The sequence below is a fragment of the Paroedura picta genome, chromosome 1 (genome assembly GCF_049243985.1).
Source record: "Paroedura picta isolate Pp20150507F chromosome 1, Ppicta_v3.0, whole genome shotgun sequence".
Classification (NCBI taxonomy): domain Eukaryota; kingdom Metazoa; phylum Chordata; class Lepidosauria; order Squamata; family Gekkonidae; genus Paroedura; species Paroedura picta.
Genome location: NC_135369.1, coordinates 136,367,402 through 136,386,489, shown reverse-complemented (window position 1 = coordinate 136,386,489; position 19,088 = coordinate 136,367,402). Strand labels below are relative to the sequence as shown.

Below are 19,088 nucleotides of genomic sequence, written 5' to 3'. Positions count from 1 at the left end.
TCAAAAAGCAGCCCCCGCCAACGCGCCTGCGCGGCACGGGGGCGGTGGCTGCCGCAAGGGGTCAGGGGAGGCGTGGCTTCTTCGACGCCGTGTCCGGACTGCCGATACAAAGGAGCCCGAGGGAAGAGTAGAACTACATTTCCCGTCATGCATCCGGAGGAAGAATTGACTTCCGAGGTAGTATTTAAATATCTAGAGCAGGGCTTGCTCTGTAGGAATGCCAGTTAAACGGGATGGAGGAATGGCGTTGTGAAATGTAGCTATAGCCTAGGCTGTAGCTAGGTAGGGCAAACGGAGCTGTTGTTTGTGGGAAGTGTGAAATTCACTGTGAATAGTTGATAGCATTCTTTGGAGCTAAGGGGAGAGGGCACCTAAAGTTATTTATAGTTAGGTCTGAAAAGCAGAAGCGTATTATAGAGAGTTATTATAAGTGAATGAGTGGACAAGAGGTGAATTATGCTCAAGATATAGGAATGGGGTTCCCCCCCCCCTCCTGGAATACTTGACTTGAGCCGTTTGGTACACTGAAGGGAAATTAGAACAAAGTTGCCTGAAACTCATCCCCTCCAAGACGGGAGGTCCTGTGGCTGTGTAGAAGGGGGCAGGATCAGGAAGTGTGCCTCCCCTTCCTGGATGGGGTGCAGCTTGAGGATGTGTCTACTGCCAGGAACTTAGCGGTGATCTTCAACACCTCCTTGTCTAACGAGGCGCAGATCACTAGAGTAGCCCATGTGGTGTTTTTCCATCTACACCAAGCCAGGCTACTAGTGCCCTCCCTGTCCCCGGAGCACTTGGCCACAGTGATCCATGCAACAGTCACTTCCGGTCTAGACTTCTGTAACTTGCTGTATGCAGGCCTTCCCTTGTCCCTGGAAATTACAGATGGTGCAAAATGTGTCTCCTAGGGCAGGGGTAGTCAACCTGTAGTCCTCCAGATGTTCATGGACTACAATTCCCATGAGCCCCTGCCAGCAAATGCTGGCAGAGGCTCATTGCAATTGTAATCCATGGACATCTGGAGAACCACAGGTTGACTACCCCTGTCCTAGGGTCCTCACTAGAGGACCTCATCTTGGAGGACCCATACCCAGTCAATGCTAAGGCAGTTGCACAGGATGCCAATTGTGTACCACATCAAGTTCAAGGTTTTGGTACTTAACTTTAAGACCATTCTGGGTCTGGGACTTGCTTATCTGAGAGACTGCCTGTCTCCTAATGCCCCTCCCCCACAGGGCTCTTTGCTCAGCGGGTTTGTATCTGCTGGTGATTCCTGGCCCATGGGAGGTGTGCCTGGCCTCAGCCAGGGCCTTCTCAGACCTGGCCCTGACCTGGCTGAATTAGCACCCAGAAGAGCTGAGGACCCTGATGGAGCTCTCACAGTTCTTCAGGGCCTGCAAGATGGAGCTCTTCCACCAGGCATTTGGTTGAGGCCAGGTTAGGTCCCTCCTCCAGAGGCTCTGACTGTCTAAGGCAGAAGATTCCCCCAAAAGTCAGTAGATGGCTCTGGATATTTTTTGATAGTTCAATCTGGTGGCTGGGGCTGTGAACAGAAAACATTTTTCTGCAAACCAGAGAAGGGTCCTAGATTTGCTCACCCAGACAGACAAGAGCTCTAGCCAGTTGGGTGGGGGCCAATCGGAAGGCGCAAAGCACCTTCCAATTGGCCCGTCACTCGACTGGCTGGAGTTTGGCATAGAGCGGCTTCTCTGCGGGCCTTGGAGCAGGCCCACCGTGTCGGAGACATGGCAGCCCTGCTCCGAGGCCCGCAGGAAAGCCGGGCACTCGGGGGGGGAGGGGGGGCAGGCGGGGGAGGCTTTTCTGTGGGCCTCAGAGCAGGCTTGTTTATAACTTTACAACTCTGCAACTGTGTGTTAACTACACAACTGTAGTTCAGTTATTTCTGGGAGTATTTCCAGATCAGGAGTCACGCTGTGTCTCTGCAGAGCACAGTTGGGGGTGGGAGAGGCCTTTGGGGCTCTAGTTGGTGGCCTCAAACAAAGGCTTGGTGGAAGAGCTCCATTTTACAGGCTCTGCAGAATTGTTTTGGCTCTGGCAGTGCTCTGATCTCTTCTGGGAGCTAATTCTACCAAGTGGGGGTAAGAACCAAAAAAGCCCTGACTCTGATTGAGGCCATACAAACTTCACTGGGACCAGGGAGCACCAGCTTGTTGGTGTTTGTAAAGCTGCTGCCATCACGCCTCCTGTTGGAAGTGGGGGAGGAAGCAGGTGGGTGGCTGGAAGAGTGATGGGTGTGGGGGAGAAAGAGAGAAGTGACAGGCATGGAGGAGAGAGTAAGAGAACAGGTGGCAGGAGGGAAAAAGAGTGAGAGGTAGAGGAGGAAAGGGGAGGGAGCAAAGGTGGGGAGAGTGGGATACCTGGGACATCTTGGAGGGCCCATTATTCAGCCGGTATTGCGTCATCTACAGTAATTACCAGTCTGTCTCCAAATCAAGTTTAAAGTATTGGTTTTAATCTTTAAGTCTATACGCTAGCGATCTCCAACCTGTGGGCTACGGACCACATGTGATCCGTCGACTGATTGGAGGTGGGCCGTGAAGGACGCCTTCTCTCTTTTACTTCATCCCCCCCCCCCGGCCCTTTACAACACACTTCAGGTGTCATTGTCTCCCATCACTCCCAGATGGGACTGTCTCGTTGCAGAGAAACAAGCTCAGGGTTCCCATTGATTTGTCATTGTCATGAAAATAAAATGTTCCTTATGTTCATTGTTGTGGCGTGTCTGTATCTTATTTTGAAGGGATGTTTAAACATTACCATAGCGATCAGAGAGCGTTAGGGCAGTGGTTGAGAGTAGAGAAGTAAACTACACCCCCACACACACACACTGGTCCTCAGTAAAATTGTCAAGCGTTGAGTGGTCCCCGGTGATAAAAAGGTTGGGGACCACTGCTATACGCAATCTGGGTCCTATCTATCTGCGGGACCGCTTGTCTGTTTATGCCCCCTGCCCCCTTCTCTCCGTGGATATGAATTTACTGGTTGTCCCGGGCCCCCAGGATGTTTGCCTGGCCCCAACCTGGTGGAATGAGCTCCCAGAAGGGCTGAAGGCCCTGTCTGAGTTGTCAGCTTTCTGTAGGGCCTGCAAGACGGAACTCTTCCGCCAGGCATATGGTTGAGGTTATGGCAGCGTCTCTGAGCTGAAGTTAGCTAAGCTCCTTGCTCCCAGGGGAAAATGCAAGGAAGATCTGTTGACCCACTGCTGAATGGAGAGAAGGGGGAGGAGGTAAATTATTATTGATGCCATCTTGTTTTGTTATTTTAAGGGGGTTTGCGGGTTTTAGTGTTTTGTATTGATTGTAAACTGTCGCAAGACATTTGAGAGAGGCGGTATATAAATATAATTATAAATAAATACCCCTTCCTACCAGTTTCTTGCCAGTCCCCACTTGTTCATTCTAATAGTCTTCCAAATTTAATCTTTAATTGTAAAAAACAAACTGGGTTGGACAATTAATTGGTAAGATGCAAGTGATCTTTTTTTCTCTTGAGAAATACATGGAATATGTTTGCTTAAAAGATGTGATATTTTGGAGTGCGGTGTGATCTCCTTGGTGGAAGAGTTTCTGACATCAAATAATCTCAACATGTATTCTCAGCAAATCTAAGTCATTCACATGCAAAAACCAAATGCAATTCCACAAATTAAAATATGTATGAACAAATGAGGCTTTAGAGGGGATACTTATAAAATTTGCAGACGATACTAAACTGGGAGGGGTAGTAAACACAACTGAAGTCAGAATCAGAATACAGGATGATCTTGATAGGCTCAAGAAGTGGGCTAAACTGAATAAAATGAAGTTCAGTAGGAACAAATGTTAAGTTCTGGATTTAGGTAGGAAAAACCAAATACGCCAATATAGGATGGGGGAGACTTATCTTGGCAGTAGCATGTTCTAGGAGTCTTAGTAGACCATACATTGAACATGAGTCAACAGTGTGATTCGGTGGCTAAAAAGGCAACTGGGATATTGGGCTAACAAATGGGAGTATCGTGTCCAGATCACAGGACGTGATGGTACCGATCTATTCTGCTCTGGTTCAGCCTCATTTGGAGTACTGTGTTCAGTTTTGGTCACCCTTGTTGAAGAGAGATGTACACAAACTGGAGCATGTCCAGAGGAGAGCAACAAAGATGGTGAGGGATTTGGAAACCAAGATGTATAAAAAAAGGTTGGCGGAGCTTGGTCTGTTTAGCCTGGAGAGGAGATTACTGAGAGGGGATTTGATAACCATCTTCAAGTATTTAAAAGTGTGCCATATAGAGGATGGAGCGGAGTTGTTCTCTCTTGCCCCAGAGGGATGGACCAGAACGAATGGGATGAAATTAATTCAAAAGAAATTCCGTCTAAACATCAGGAAGAAGTTCCTGAAAGTTAGAGCAGTTTCTCAGTGGAACAGGCTTTCTCGGGAGGTGATGAGTTCTCCATCTTTGGAAATTTTAAAACAGAGGCTGGATAGTCATCTGACAGAGAGGCTGATTCTGTGAAGGTTTAAGGGGGTGGCAGGTTACAGTGGATGAGTGATAGGGTTGTGAGTGTCCTGCATAGTGCAGGGGTTTGGACTAGATGACCCATGAGGTCCCTTCCAACTCTATTATTCTATGACTAGGAATTAATCCCGCTGTTGTTTAAATACAGCGGGCACTAGCTGGGGGAGAACGTGGCCGCGGGAGGCTGGTGGATGGGCCCTGGCTTGAGGCGTGGTGGCTGTCGTTCTGGGCCCCTCCTTCCCATCATCGAGACTCTCCGGGGCCCGGGCGGGCGGTAGCGTGCAGGAGCATAGGCGGGCAGCGGGACGTCAGGCGGTTCAGGGAGGGCTGCAAAGGCTTGGTGTGGCGGTTCAGTGGCAGCAGCTCCGCAGCGGTGCCCCGTGCAGCTCCGCCATTTTGGGGCAGGCGTGGGAGGCGTCGTCGGGGTGCTGGGCGAGGAGCGGCTCCGCAGCGTTGCGGGAGTCATGGCCGCCATCTTGTCTCTGTCGAATTGGTGGCGGCAGCGAATTCCGGCCAAAGCGGGGAAGCGTCATTTTGGAGTGGGCAAGGCAGCGGGGAATTCCGGGGACAGGTGGGGAAGCGGCTGCTTGTAAGTTGGGGGTTGGGGGTGGGAAGGGCATGGGCATCGGCGGGCAAGGATGTTCCTTGTACATCGGGGTGGGAAGGGCGCGGTGTGGGGCGAGCAGGTACGGACGCTCGGGGTTTGGGTGTGAAGGGCTCGGGTGGCGAGTGGTGGGGTAGGACATCCTGGAGGTCCGTTGGTGGGGAAGGGCAGTCGCTGGGCGAAGGGAAAGAAGTTTCCCCGGAGCCCAGCGGCGTGGGGCAAGGCTCCTGCCCGGCAGCCATCCGGTAAGGATGGCGGCTCGGGAGGAGTGTAGAGTTAGTGGCAGGCCGTCCGGGAGATGGGCCACTTAGCCCTGGATTGCACTCTGAGGAGCGAATCAGGAGCTGCTTAGCGGCTCCTGTTTCGCTCCTCAGAGTTTTTATCCCGGACACGGCCCGCCCTAACTGTGCCCCAACAGACCTTAACCTTTTATTAAAGATAGAAGATAGATTTAAAGCCCATTTTACCAGGGAATAAAATGGGCCCTAGCGGAGGGAAAGGTAGGGTTGTGGGGAATTGCGGGCGGCCGTGGTTGGCGGTGCTGTGGCCTCCTGCGTCTCATGGGTAGACGTACCTGGCAGTGGGCTGGCGAGGCCGGGGGGGTGCCGGGGCGATGGCGGCGATCCACAGGCGACGTCGGAGGTGGCCTGGTATGTGGGGCGGCATGACCACGGCAGCGCAGGGCATCGGAGCGATGGTGGCAATTGAGACGTGATATCGGAGGCTGCCTGGTATGCAGGGCGGGCTGGGCGCGGCGGGTCAGGCGCTGCAGGTGAGGTGCCGCAGGGCAGCGGTGGTGGGCCCGTGGCGGGGCTTGCAGCGGAGCGGTGCGTCGAGGGACTGTGTCCGAACGTCGGGAGTGAGGCGTTGCTTGGAACGTCACCGCAGCGTCGGCCTGAAAGGCCGGGGCGAGGCCAGGTGTCATCGCAGGCACAAGGTTTAAGTGGCGGGCGTGGGGGGATGGGCAGGGACGGACGTGTGTTGCCGGGGTGGGAAGGGTGCGGTGTGGGGCAGGTGGGGACGTTGGTTGGGGTTGGGGGTGGGGGTGGGAAGCAGGCGGGCGGCGGTGGGCGTGGAGGGGGGGTTAGTGGCGATGGCGGTCTGAGGGTAAGGACTGGGCCGAGGGGAAGGATATTCCTCGAAGGCCAGCTTTGTGTGGCGAGCGTCCTCCCCAGCAGCCATCCGGCAAGGATGGCCGCTCGGGAGGACTGCAGAGTCTGCAGCGAGGCCTCCGGGAGACAGTCCAAGTGGCCAATAGGGAGGAGCGCTTTGCGCGCCTCCCAATTGGCCTCTTGGCCCTGGATTGGCACTCTGAGGAGCGAATCAGGAGCCGCTTAGCAGCTCCTGTTTCGCTCCTCAGAGTTTTTATCCCGGACAGAGCCCACCCTAACTCCTCCCCAACAGCCCTTACTCCTTTATTTAATCCGCTCCTGCGGATTAAAGATTATGTGGTTCTATGAAATATATCTGCAAGCTTAAATGGACTCCAGGGAATGGTAGAGGACAGGCAGGTCTGGAGGATCATTGTCCATGGGGTCGCGATGGGTCAGACACGACTTCGCAAATAACAACAACAATGAAATGTATCAAGATATAGAAACTAATTCAGAAAAGCACTGTCAATTCATTTTCTTTGGGTGAAGAAAACAGTTTTAATTTTGAGCCAAAGTACATTAAGACCATTCTCAGATGGCAAAGTTTGGTTGCCTGTCTTTATTTCTTTTAAACAAAAGTGGTCATAAAACAGTGTTCTGTTTCCTGATTTACAAAACAACATAAACAAAAAAAGATGTAATTATAATAATGAATATAACTACCATAGTCTTTACACATGAACTATGGGACCATGGTATCTTAACCTGAAAAATTCCAAAATTACATCTAAGGATAATGACCTTATGTATAATCAATACTACAAGGTACTACAGTTTAATGCACAATTTTGCACTCAATGTTTCCCTCAGAAACAATAATAAACAGATGTGTCCAATAGTCAAATAGTTTGTCCAAAACACATAGCACGTAGCAGAGTTTTGGGAATACTTGGAGCCATGGAGACTACTGTTGAATGTTAAAAGACAACAGGCTTTTGGGTCATAATATTGTGACATGATAAAACACAATTGATTTATGTCCAAGAATTTCAAGGAAATGCTTTATTAAAGCCTTTGTGTTTTGCATAGTATTGCTTTGCTGAGGCACATCTAGCAAATGTATTTGACTTTTGCTAGATTAGATGTGCCTCAACAAAGTAATACCACACACAATGCAAGGGTTGTAATTTCAAAAATCTCTGCTAAAAATCGTGTCCTAGTCATATTGGGCTGCATACAGACTAAAATTTTCTCTAATGGAAGATACCTCTGTCATTAGAACAGAATTTTTCTTCCAATTTCCCACTGTAGCCCACTGAGCTCCCTGAAAGGCTGTTCCTTGTAGCAGAAAGGGAGAATCAGCAGAAACACCTATCTTTCTGTTATTGGAAAATTTAATCTGATCTAACCCCGCAGACTGTTTGCATGCACATCAGCATATCCTCTAGGAATATTCATGTGTTAAGTAATGCAAACCTGAAAATCATACCATTTGAACAAAGAAGAAGAAAAACTAATGACATTAATTAATATTCATTATTCTGGTGCCTAGCTGTCTTGTTTTATATGGTTCAAACTGAGTTCATACTTGGAGGGGCAGATAGGGCAATGAAATCAACTGGAAAATTTGCAAGCAACAGAGTAATACAGATCTTACAACAGAGGTCACCTATATGACGCCAAGATTCATGCAAAACTTTTGCCCTGAAGTACAATGTGTTGTATTGTCCTAGTCCTGACAATTTTAACATTGTTTTTAACCTTGTGTTTTTACTATAATATCTATTAATACACAGGGGGCTGTTATTATATTGTTACTAGAATTAAAGCCCATTGTAGCAGATACAACCAGGCGCTAACAGGTGGAGAGGGGGGGAAATAGCAAAGAGAGAGGGAGGTAAAAAGGAGAGTGATTAAGATACAGCTTGGCATTGGGAAGAGTAAGGGGGAGGGGTTGTCCAGTCTGTAAGGGAATGAGGTTGAATATGTGTGTTGGAGGGGGGGTTGTGGTGGCGTGGTGACAAATGAGGGTGTGGGTGTAGAGAGATGGGTGTCAAGAACCTGTGGTGTGGAATGTTCGTTGAGTGTGGGGGAGGACTGACCTTTGGGAATTGTGGCATAGTGGTTACAGATGAGCTTTCAAGCACCCAGCAGGCCTCAGTTGTCTCTAAGCAGTTAAAAATCGCCTTCCCTTCCTCTCCCCATAACAGACACCCTGTGAGGGATGTGGGTCTGAGAGCTCAGAGAGAATTGGGAATGGTCCACAGTCACCCAGCAGGCCTCAGGTGTCTCTAAGCAGTTTAAAATTGCCTTGCCTTCTTCTCCCTTCCTCTCCACATAACAGTTATCCCGTCAGGGAAGTGGGGCTGAGAGCTTTGTTAGACCTGGGAATGGCCCACAGGCACCCAGCATTCCTCAGGTGTCTCTCAGCACTTTAAAATTGCTTTCCCTTCCTCTCCCTATAATTGGCACACTGTGAGGGAGGCAGGCCTTAGGGCCGCACACTGATTAGCCCATTTTCCCATGCAGATGCCCGGGACACGCTCCTCCCACAGGGCTGTTTCACAAATATATAGAGGAACCATGGATACGATGGCCTTTGGTCTCATGCAATAAAATTCTACCTCTCTATATTTACAACCGAAGTGACACTTTCTAATCTGTCTTTTCCCAATATTTCCATCAATCACTGCAGGTTTGAGAAGGGCATTCTTGGTTCTGTATACATACCCTCCTCGAGCCAATATCTCTTTGAATAAGTTAGTTTTGTCCTCAGAAACACCATGATTTCTTTCCAGTTTCTAGCCATGATTTCTCAGAAACACCATGATTTGTTTCCAGTTTCACATTCTACTGTTTGTGAATATGGTGCAATATTATTAACTATTCCTTACCTATTCAATTCCCCTTTAGGTTAAGCTATAGTGTATCTATTAATGCATGGTCTGTTAGTGTCATTGGCTTGTGTGTTACTGTAATTATTTATAGTTCTCAGGAATGCCTGGCTCTGAATTGAAATTGTGTTATTTTTTGCATTGCCAATTCCAGGCTGTGAAATTCCTGAAGATTTTGGAGGTGGAGCCTGTGGAGGTGAAAGGAAGAGGCTTCAATAGGGTATAAAACCATAGACTCTACCCTCCAAAGGAACCATTTTCTCAAGCTGAGCTGTTCTCTGTCATCTGGAGATCAGCTGCATTGCCAGAGGTTCTCCAGACCTCATCTGGAGACAGGTTAGTTCCAACTAAAGTTCATAACAAGGATCCAGTAGCCCCTGTTTCACTGTATTACTTCTACAGTGTAGCAATATAATAAGTTCCTCAGATAGTATTCTTTCAAGCTGCACAAATTTCAAAAGAAATTTCCCCCTGGATCATTGAGCAGGCTTTGTACAGCTTAGAAGAGTGCTATTAGATGTAACAAATCAGTTTACTTTTTGGAGAATTCTTCTGAGTCAATTTGTTATTATTTCCTTGAAGAACTTGATAATATTATGTTACTCCTGTTGGATCCACTGTAGAAGACACCCTGCAAAATGGGGGGCTACCAGATCCTCATTATGGACTTCACTTGGAACTAACCTGCTGGACGTTTGCCTGAACTATATGTAAATAAATCCAAAGGAAATCTTCCCTCTTCTTATGTCATTTAGTGCAATGTTCCCTGTCCTTCTGTTGTAATACAAGATGGCTAACAGCGTGGTAAAAATGGCTTTATGCGCCAGAGCAGGTAAAGGAATCCATATTCGACTTTTCTTGAAAAACAGATTATCCCCCCCCCCCCCCCGGCTTTCTTTGCACATTGATGAGAGTGGTTGCCAATCTTTTGTTACCTATTAGAACTAATGGCATCTGGAAGAAGGAGAATCATAGAATCATAGAATCATAGAGTTGGAAGGGCCCATACAGGCCATCTAGTCCAACCCCCTGCTCAACGCAGGATTAGCCCTAAGCATCCTAAAGCATCCAAGAAAAGTGTGTATCCAACCTTTGCTTGAAGACTGCCAGTGAGGGGGAGCTCACCACCTCCTTAGGCAGCCTATTCCACTGCTGAACTACTCTGACTGTGAAATTTGTTTTCCTGATATCTAGCCTATATCATTGTACTTGAAGTTTAAACCCATTACTGCGTGTCCTCTCCTCTGCAGCCAGCAGAAACAGCATCCTGCCCTCCTCCAAGTGACAACCTTTCAAATACTTAAAGAGGGCTATCATGTCCCCTCTCAACCTCCTTGTCTCCAGGCTGAACATTCCCAAGTCCCTCAACCTATCTTCATAGGGCTTGTTACCTTGGCCCCAGATCATCCTCGTTGCTCTCCTCTGTACCCTTTCAATTTGATCTACGTCCTTCTTGAAGTGAGGCCTCCAGAACTGCACACAGTACTCCAAGTGTGGTCTGACCAGTGCCGTATACAATGGGACTATGACATCTTGTGATTTTGATGTGATGCCTCTGTTGATACAGCCCAAAATGGCATTTGCCTTTTTTTGGTTTGGAGGTTTGGTTTGATGTTGGTGTGTGTTTATGGGGGGGGGGGGATAGGAGCTTCAGCTTCTGCCTTTATCTCTAGCCCAGTTTGCCTATTGCCTGAAGGACCCTTGTTGGCCTGCCTGCCAGAGATTCTCCTTTGTATACAGACTAGCTGTGCCCCTTCCTGTCAAGGATGTGGGGGAGAGGCAACATAGTTTGGGACCTCTGCCCCAATCATGTACTGTGCCTGGCTGGCAGCATGTGCAGTTCAGTCCTCGGCTTCTGTCCCTTGCAGAACTGGTAAACTGGATAGTTCTACCTACCTACTACTATCCATAGCCTTTACTTCATTCTACTGCAGAAGAATTAAGGTAGGCCTTTCTGCTGCCTATTTGACATGTACACAGCCCTAGGTAGCACAATAGCTTGGCCACACCGAATGTTTCTATAGAACCAGAAGGTGTGCTCATAACAGATGAGACTTTGTAAAGTTTAGTGGAAATGCTGAGCACAATGCTAGGCAGGAGGATCATCTTCCCAATATTCCTGTCATGTTTACCTACCAATGCTTTTTACCTCTTTCTACCATAGTCCCACAGTCCTTGTGGTCTGGTAAGCTGAAATCAGACAGTCAGTTGCCATAATAACTGTCAGATCTAAAGGTTTCTGATTATTTCCAGATGTCATATATAATTTTATTAGATCCAGATTAGGATCCTTCTGACTGCACACCCTTATTTTGTACAGAAATGCCTCCATTTCCAGAGCCCCAAATCTCCAGGAGTTTCCCAACCTGGAGCTGACAGCCCTGGGTGGCACCTGGCAACCCTACATTATAAGCAGGGCACATTTGATTTTTCAAGCTAGGTTTTTGTGACGTTTGCAGCAGAATCATTTGAGAACATTATATAAAACCAAAAGAGGGTCACAGCTGCACATACTTTACAGCAGTGTGACTTTTTCCTTCAACAAAAGAAGGAAATACAAAACCTGGTTCAACTACCTCTTGTAAAGAAGCCAAAGGCTATGTCTATCCTATACAATTAAACTAGTTTGACAGCAATCACTGGCCAAAGCAGAATAAATTGGAACTGCAGATGCCTGAGGGGACTAGAATTCTCTGTAGAGTTCTTGCACGTTCTAAGGACAGGATGGGTCTTCCCCTAGTGTTATTCACTAGTATATTTAGCTTGATTTGGTCTTAGAGCTATGTGAGGAACCAAAGTGTGCTTTGGAATCTTTGTAGCCAATGATCATTAGGGTAAATCTCAGAAGCCCAGTTTTGGTCTTTGGTAGATAATTGTAGTGTTTCCTCCTAAAAAAAGAACAGTGAATCTGATAGGGCTTTGGGAACTCCAGCTCAAATCAATACTAAAATTGATTAATTTTCTCTGTAATTAATGACATGCTGCCAAGCTGTAACAACGCTACAACAATTTCTGGTTTTAGAAACTAGAAGAGGAATAATTGGGAAAGCATGATATAGTAGCCTTTCTTGATGTCATTTTTGTTTGTGTTTTGTATTTTTGATAATTGTAAACAAAATAAATATATTTCACTTTTTTCTAGCTGTCAACAAATTAAAAAAACCACCCCAGCATTTTCATCTACAAGTGAGGCATTCAGTGAGCTTGAACATGTAACAAGAAACAAGACATCAAGATGGCCTTGTGAGTGGGAAGCCATGTCCCTTTCAGTTAATGTCTGTTTTCTAAACCAGAATGGACTAAGTCATTATAAATGGGACAACTCAAGGCAACCTGTACTATAACCCAACACTCTAAAATAGAACAGTAGCAAGAACAGAGCATCTAATTATCACCTTGGCCTCTGCTCATACTGGTGTTTCTTGGAAAAGGTGTTGAGAGAAGATCTGAATGCATGACATTGTATTTATATACAGCACAGAGTGACAAATGAGAGTGCCCTGCATTAATTTTTCCACTGTTCATTGTGCAGATATTGAGGACACATGCTAAATGTTCTGTTTAATGGTCTTTATGAGTAATGCTTGTAAAATGTCTCTCTCTGTATATATATTTTTAAATTATATTTTTAAATGAAGGACAGAGTGGAGATACCTCCCATTCTCTTAGGAAACTTGCTTCCCAGTCCTAAGTTAAGCAAACCAACTGGATCAGTGATTAAACCAGGATTAATTATTTACTAGCTAGGTAAAAACAGTAATCATCAAAAATCTCAAGGCATTATCACAGGGCATGTTGCACCAATCCTTCTCATTGAGCTGTACACTGGATACATTTTTCCACCCTGTATTGAATCTGTCATCATATACATCTCTCCAAAATGAATCAAGTTCCTCTTCCTGCAACTCTTGCATATATTTTCATGGCCCCATCTGTTCACATTTCTTCTGATGCTTAAAGCTTTACTATCCATAGCTGTGCCTCTTCTGAAGATGTTTCTTCTACACTTTTCTCTCTAGCTTTTCCCTCTCAGGATGGGGACGCACTTCCTTCTTATCTTTAAATGTCTCCAAGTTATTGGTCCTCTTCAGTCAAGAAGCTGTGAGTAGCCATTTTCATCTAGCATATTTATTCAAAATAAGAACTGAGCTCCATCCTCTAAGGAGGCTTGAATGTTGCTGAGTATGATGCAAACTTCTTGGCCTAGGACAGGGATTCCCAACCAGGGCTTCTTGGGAGCTCTGGGGGGGGGGGGGAGTCTGTGGCCTTTCCACTCCAGCTTTAATGACCTCAGCCACAATCTAGGCGACTCAGTAAAATGACTACTTCCATTGCTTTCCCTCCCAAGTGTGAGTTCTCTCATTGTTTCTATGCCTGGAAGAGGGACAGAGCCTGCATGCTTACTCCTGGCTTAAACTACCTTCCCCCCCCCCCACACTCTTTGAGCCTGCCTATTAATATGGGTAGTGAAGTCACTTCTGGAGGTGTGATCAGGTGTAGCCAGCTGACATCACTTCCAGGGCTCCTTGAAGCCTGGGCTCTTCCATGGTTAAAAGGTTGAAAAAGGCTGTCCTAGAATATAGCTAGAATATAGGACTGTCCTAGAATATAGGACTGCTCCTTAGAAGGCCAGGTCCTGAAGATGAAACTCAAATACTTTGGCCACCTCATGAGAAGGAAGGACTCCCTGGAGAAGAGCCTAATGCTGGGAGTGATTGAGGGCAAAAGAAGGGGACGACAGAGAATGAGGTGGCTGGATGGAGTCACTGAAGCAGTCGGTGCAAGCTTAAATGGACTCCATGGAATGGTAGAGGACAGGAAGGCCTGGAGGATTATTGTCCATGGGGTCGCGATGGGTTGGACACGACTTCGCACCTAACAACAACAACAACAACAGAATATAGCTGGCTGGTTCATGGTAGCTGGTTCATGGTAGAAGAGGAGAACATTGCGACATCTCTTAGCTTCAGAGGGTGTTATCAGAGAGTTTTGGATATAGATAGGTCAATACCGTAGCATCCTTTCTGTCCCTCACTTTATAGCTATCCCTTTCATGTTAGACATATTCTCAGGGACCAAACTTCCTTCCTCCACCATTGATTGCCCTCTCTTACACTTCTCCATCTCAGCAACTTGAGGATACCCCTCTCTTCATCCTAGCTAGTTAGATTAGATTAGGACTCTTGCCTCTTCACTGTTCTATCCAGAAATGTAGTTCTGTTCCCAAGTATGGAGTTTGTGAGTGGTTGCTGGGAATTTTATTTATTTTTGGGGAGAGAGTGTATAATGTATCACATTCCTAGTTCCAGTCCAGCTAGTTCCAGTCTAGCCCATGGGAGACTCCCAGATAAGACAGGAATGTGATATGTTACACATTCTGGAAATGGCCAAGCAATAATGAGACCCCTAGAACACAGTGACCTGGATCCCCAAATAAGCTTATATTCTAGCCCCTTGCCTATTTCATTGCTTGAAGCTCCTCTGTAAACTAAGGAGCATTCTAGTCTCCTCAGGAGGAAAAGGGGGACTTAGTCCTAGCTTGGATCCATGGTTTAATAAGGTTTCAGCAGGAGCACCAGTTTTTGGTAACTGGGAGCTCCCTGAGAGTTGTTGGGGATCCACCAGAATCTGTCATCTTTTGGTGGCAGAACTGATTCCTCAGTGCCTCCTTCAGAGAGGCTTTGGATGTCAGCCTAACCTGCATCAGGTAATGGTCTGTCCAAGACAGTGGCAACATGAAAATTCATGACCAGACCATACCTTTTGTCTGTTGAGCACCAAAGAATATAACACACTATATTAGGATTAAATATGCTTGGACAGTTCCATCATGATCACAGTGGCCCTGAAGTTCTGAACACTTCTATTGCTGTACTGCAGTGGTCCCCAACCCCCGGTCCTGAGACCGGTCCCGGTCTATGGATCAGTCGGTACCAGGCCATGGCTCCTCCTCGTTGTCCTCCCTGGCTGCTGCCTCAGGGGCTGCCCTGCCACTCTGCCGCCGGCTCACCTTTGGTGCTCTCTGGTGGCCGCCGTGGCTGAGGCTCCCCCTTGGTGTGGCACTGTGCAGCTGCTGCTGGCAGCACCCCCCAGTGGGTGGCAGGAAGTCAGGGGCACCGGTGGGAAAGCGAGTGGATTAGGGGCTCAGGCGATGGCAACATCCCTCGGCAAAAGACTACCCCCCCCCGGGCCTCAATAAAATTGTCAAGCGTTGACCGGTCCCTGGTGATAAAAAGGTTGGGGACCACTGCTCTACTGTCCAACATTCAATATTGTTCTTGAGTGTTTTCATTGTGATGGTACCATGTGCAATTATGTTTGTGATGCACAAAACAAAGGTTCAGTTATGTCAAGACCTAGTGCACATACCATAGCCAGTAGATACCTGTGGAAAGTTATAAACAGCACAAAGAATATAGAATACAAAAAGGCAGCAAGAGCCAACCATACGTGGTGTTATATAAGGCAGACTCAGTACTACTTTTGCTAAGGAAATATTTTTTGTCACATTTTAATGATGTTTGAACATTTTTGTAAAAATATCTGTTTGAGGGAGGTATAATGTTCAGTCCTCTGGTTTGATATCTTATATTGGTTCGAGGATACTAGAATATGAAGTAGTTCCACTCCAGCTTTTATTCAGGTTTCTGGATGGGCTGGCTAGAGGAACTGCTATGAAGGACTGTGGTAGGCCATTTCTTCTGAATAAAGTTAATGTATGTTTATTAAAGAGACTTTCAGTGCTTTCCTGGGTGATTACAGGAACTTACAGGAGGCTGAATCTTAGCATACACATGTAGGGGTGGTGGAGATAAGAGGATGTGACAAAAACTCAGAGTCCCATAAGATATTTGCAGGAAAGGGGCACTGCATCCTATCCATTCACCTTTGCTTCCTTCCCTAGCTATCGTTCACCTTCTCTGTGCCCACCCCTTCTCTGACAATCTACCCCCTCTCTTCCCCCTGTCTCTGCCAATATTCTCCCATCTATTTTTCTGCTCCCTTTACTTAGACTTCTTCAGCTCCAAGGATGGCCCTTGCTCCAAGAACAGCTGTTATCAACTCTTAAGAGCTGGCAGGGCCCCCCGGAACTGTGACATCAGCATCAAGGGCCCTGTTAGGGAGCCACTGTGTTGGCAGCAAGGCCACTCAGAGCTGGCAGCCGGCAGGGCCCTTGAGCACCTCTTGGTAGCAGGGCCTCTGGCAGATGCTGATATTCCTGAACTATAGGCCTTGAAGTTAAATCATGATGATTATTTTTAAAAATGCATTATGCAAATAAACATGCCCATCTTTGGGTATCTGCCCGAAGCAATGATGTTTGTAATAGGTGGTTGGTGGATAGAGCAGAAATAGGTTAAAGAAAACCTCTCTCTCCGTCCATCAAATACAGGCCTTTTGCAAGTCTGTGTTGGCCTGTTTCCCTATCAGAGTAAAGAGAAAACAGAAGAAGCCACAATTTATCTATTCCCAGTATGATCCTAGTGCCATGATTTATGGGACAACTAGCTGGTAGACTGCAGCTGTAGGCTCCTGCAGCATGCCAAACATGTGCACTATAGAGCTGTTCTATGGATTTTATGTAAATGTTAACGGATGAGAAGGTACTTGCTAAATGCCAAAGCTGTTTAGCAGAGCAGCAGAATAAATTTCCTCTCTGGGTCATTTGTTCATGGATGGCTTTTAACCTTTGGTTGCTTTATTTGTTTTCTGGTGATGACCATGTACACCCTGAAGTGAACAAGGAAAGATTTTCTGAATATGGACTACGGGATCAAGTGACCCTTTCACTGATAACAACAATTCTAATGTGAATTTAAGGGAGGGAAGGAAGCTTGCTTCTAAAGAACTGCAGACAAGCAAGAGAAGTCCATCTGCTTTTATTCTCTGTCTCTCAGTCACTTTAATGACTCATGCCCCTTCCCCTCCAGCTTTGATGGGTTTTTGATAGCTTTCAGTGGATCATCTAACAGCTTTCACTGAGGAACATTGGCTTTTTTGGGGGGGGGGGTCATATGTCCTGACTTCTACCACCTGTATCACCTCAGCCAAAAATGTAACAAAATCCCATTCACAACTCCTATGCACACATTACAGTGAATTATATGATCCATTTACAGTGTATAACTGATTATTTTTTGTATACATATTTCCTCAGATACTGGTCCCTCTTTTATTTTTAACATGAGATTCATTGGTACTTCTTTATTATTTATTTATTCTATGCTCCCAGCAAGCTTGTGGAGGGTTACAAGAGTAATATAAACAATCCCCTCATTAAAACCCATTATTCCGTTGATGACAGCTCTACCCCCCCCAATCTGTTCCTTGTCTCTACCCTATCCAGCATCTTAGGGTATTAAGATGTAAGTAGGGGAAGAGGCCTGACATCCCAGCCAATCTGAGGAGGGGCCCCTGATTTTAGCTGTCACCCAACCTAAACCAAATGCCTGGTGGAAGAGCTCCATCTTGCAGGCCCTGCAGAACTGTGCTTGTTCCATCAGGGTCCTTAGCTTTTCTCAGAACTCATTCCACCAGGTTGGGGCCAGGACCGAAAAGGCCCCGGCCTTGGTCGGGGCAGGCGTACTTCTCGTGGGCTAGGGACCACCAGCAGATTCATACCTGCTGAGCACAAGTGCATTGCATACACATGTTAATATGTGTTCAGGGCTAGTCATCAGAACAAATCTGCAATAATATGTGGGCCACACATGGAAACCACTGGCCATGAAGCTCCAATTTTTCTTTGTGGTTTAAGGGTGTTTGTGGCAAGGATGCTATAGCTCTCTACATTCTTAAGCCTGTTCCTCTCAGAAGGGCCAAAAATCCAGAATTTGGAACGACAATACATTGTTCCATCTCTACTGAGATGGTATGCTATTTGTGGCAGAGAGAGACCTGTCTTATTTGTTTACGTGGTAACACGTCATGTATTATATGCATTAAACAAAACAGCATACATACACAGGGTACAGGAATGTATTGTTGATACTTGGAGGGGAGAGGAATTAGATCATTTTTATTCACTGTACTGTTTTATACAACTTCATTGTCATATGTAATCTGGTTTGTGTTGAAAAAGAAGGATTATCAATGAACTAAATAAAGAAATTCTGCCCAGGATGGGAAACTTCTAGATAAAACAGTGAGAGTTTTGGAAGTTATTTCTCATAGGTGTTTCAGTCTCATTCTGCTCCTTCACATCCTGCTAAAGTGCCAAACTATTTTGTGTAAAGAGCTGTCCTTTAATACAGCCAGAGTAAGAGGCCGAGGCAGGCTGCCTGTGGTTGGTGTGACCCTTCCTAAGATGTAGTACAAAAACAAGGAAGTATTAAAAAAGGATTTATCGAACATCTTAGCACATAAAGGACAGGGTCAAAATTATACAATATTACAATTATACAATACTAGAAATGCTCATCAAAATGGTAACTCACATATTAAAGATAACATTCAGATAATAACTCAGTGATGACAGATACCTAGTTGAAATCTGTTTCAAACAGGACATAATACAGAATTCCCAAAGCTGATCTTCAGAAAAACTCTCGTTTGTGGTCTCACACCTGCTTATTCAGAGACCTTGGGTCACCAGGATGTGTGATTCTTGTTTATGATCTCTTATGTCTATTTGTGTGTGCTGCTACAAGAAGTGAGTGGTTCCCAAGAGGAGGCCACAACAGATTTAGGAGTGCAGGGCTTTCATTTTTAGTAATGTATTGGCTGAGATCAAAGCATCTTAGATAGGTTTGTCAACCAGGAATTACAGCTGATCTCCAGACTAAAGAGATCAATTCCCCTCATGAAAATGGCAGCTTTCGATAGTGGACTGTCTGGCATTACACCCTGCAGAGGTCCTGTCATTCCCTAAACCTCACCTTCCCCAGGCTATACCTCCATATTCTCCAGTAATTTCCTAACCTGGAGTTGGCAACTGTAAACAAGACAAAACACGGGGCATTTCCACACACCAGGTATGTACC

The 19,088-nt window shown here is 46.3% G+C and overlaps 1 long non-coding RNA gene across 2 annotated transcripts; it reads left to right on the top strand.

The window, feature by feature from the left end:
* The first annotated feature begins 47 nt into the window (after positions 1-47).
* Positions 48-18,205, top strand: LOC143821258 (uncharacterized). 2 transcript variants are annotated; one of them, XR_013225751.1, is made up of 4 exons: positions 48-177; positions 9,260-9,325; positions 12,248-13,206; positions 16,843-18,205. It is a non-coding gene; the product is annotated as an uncharacterized LOC143821258 (long non-coding RNA). The 2 variants fall into 2 exon arrangements; XR_013225749.1 differs by having other exon boundaries at positions 12,248-18,205.
* The last annotated feature ends 883 nt before the right edge of the window (positions 18,206-19,088 follow it).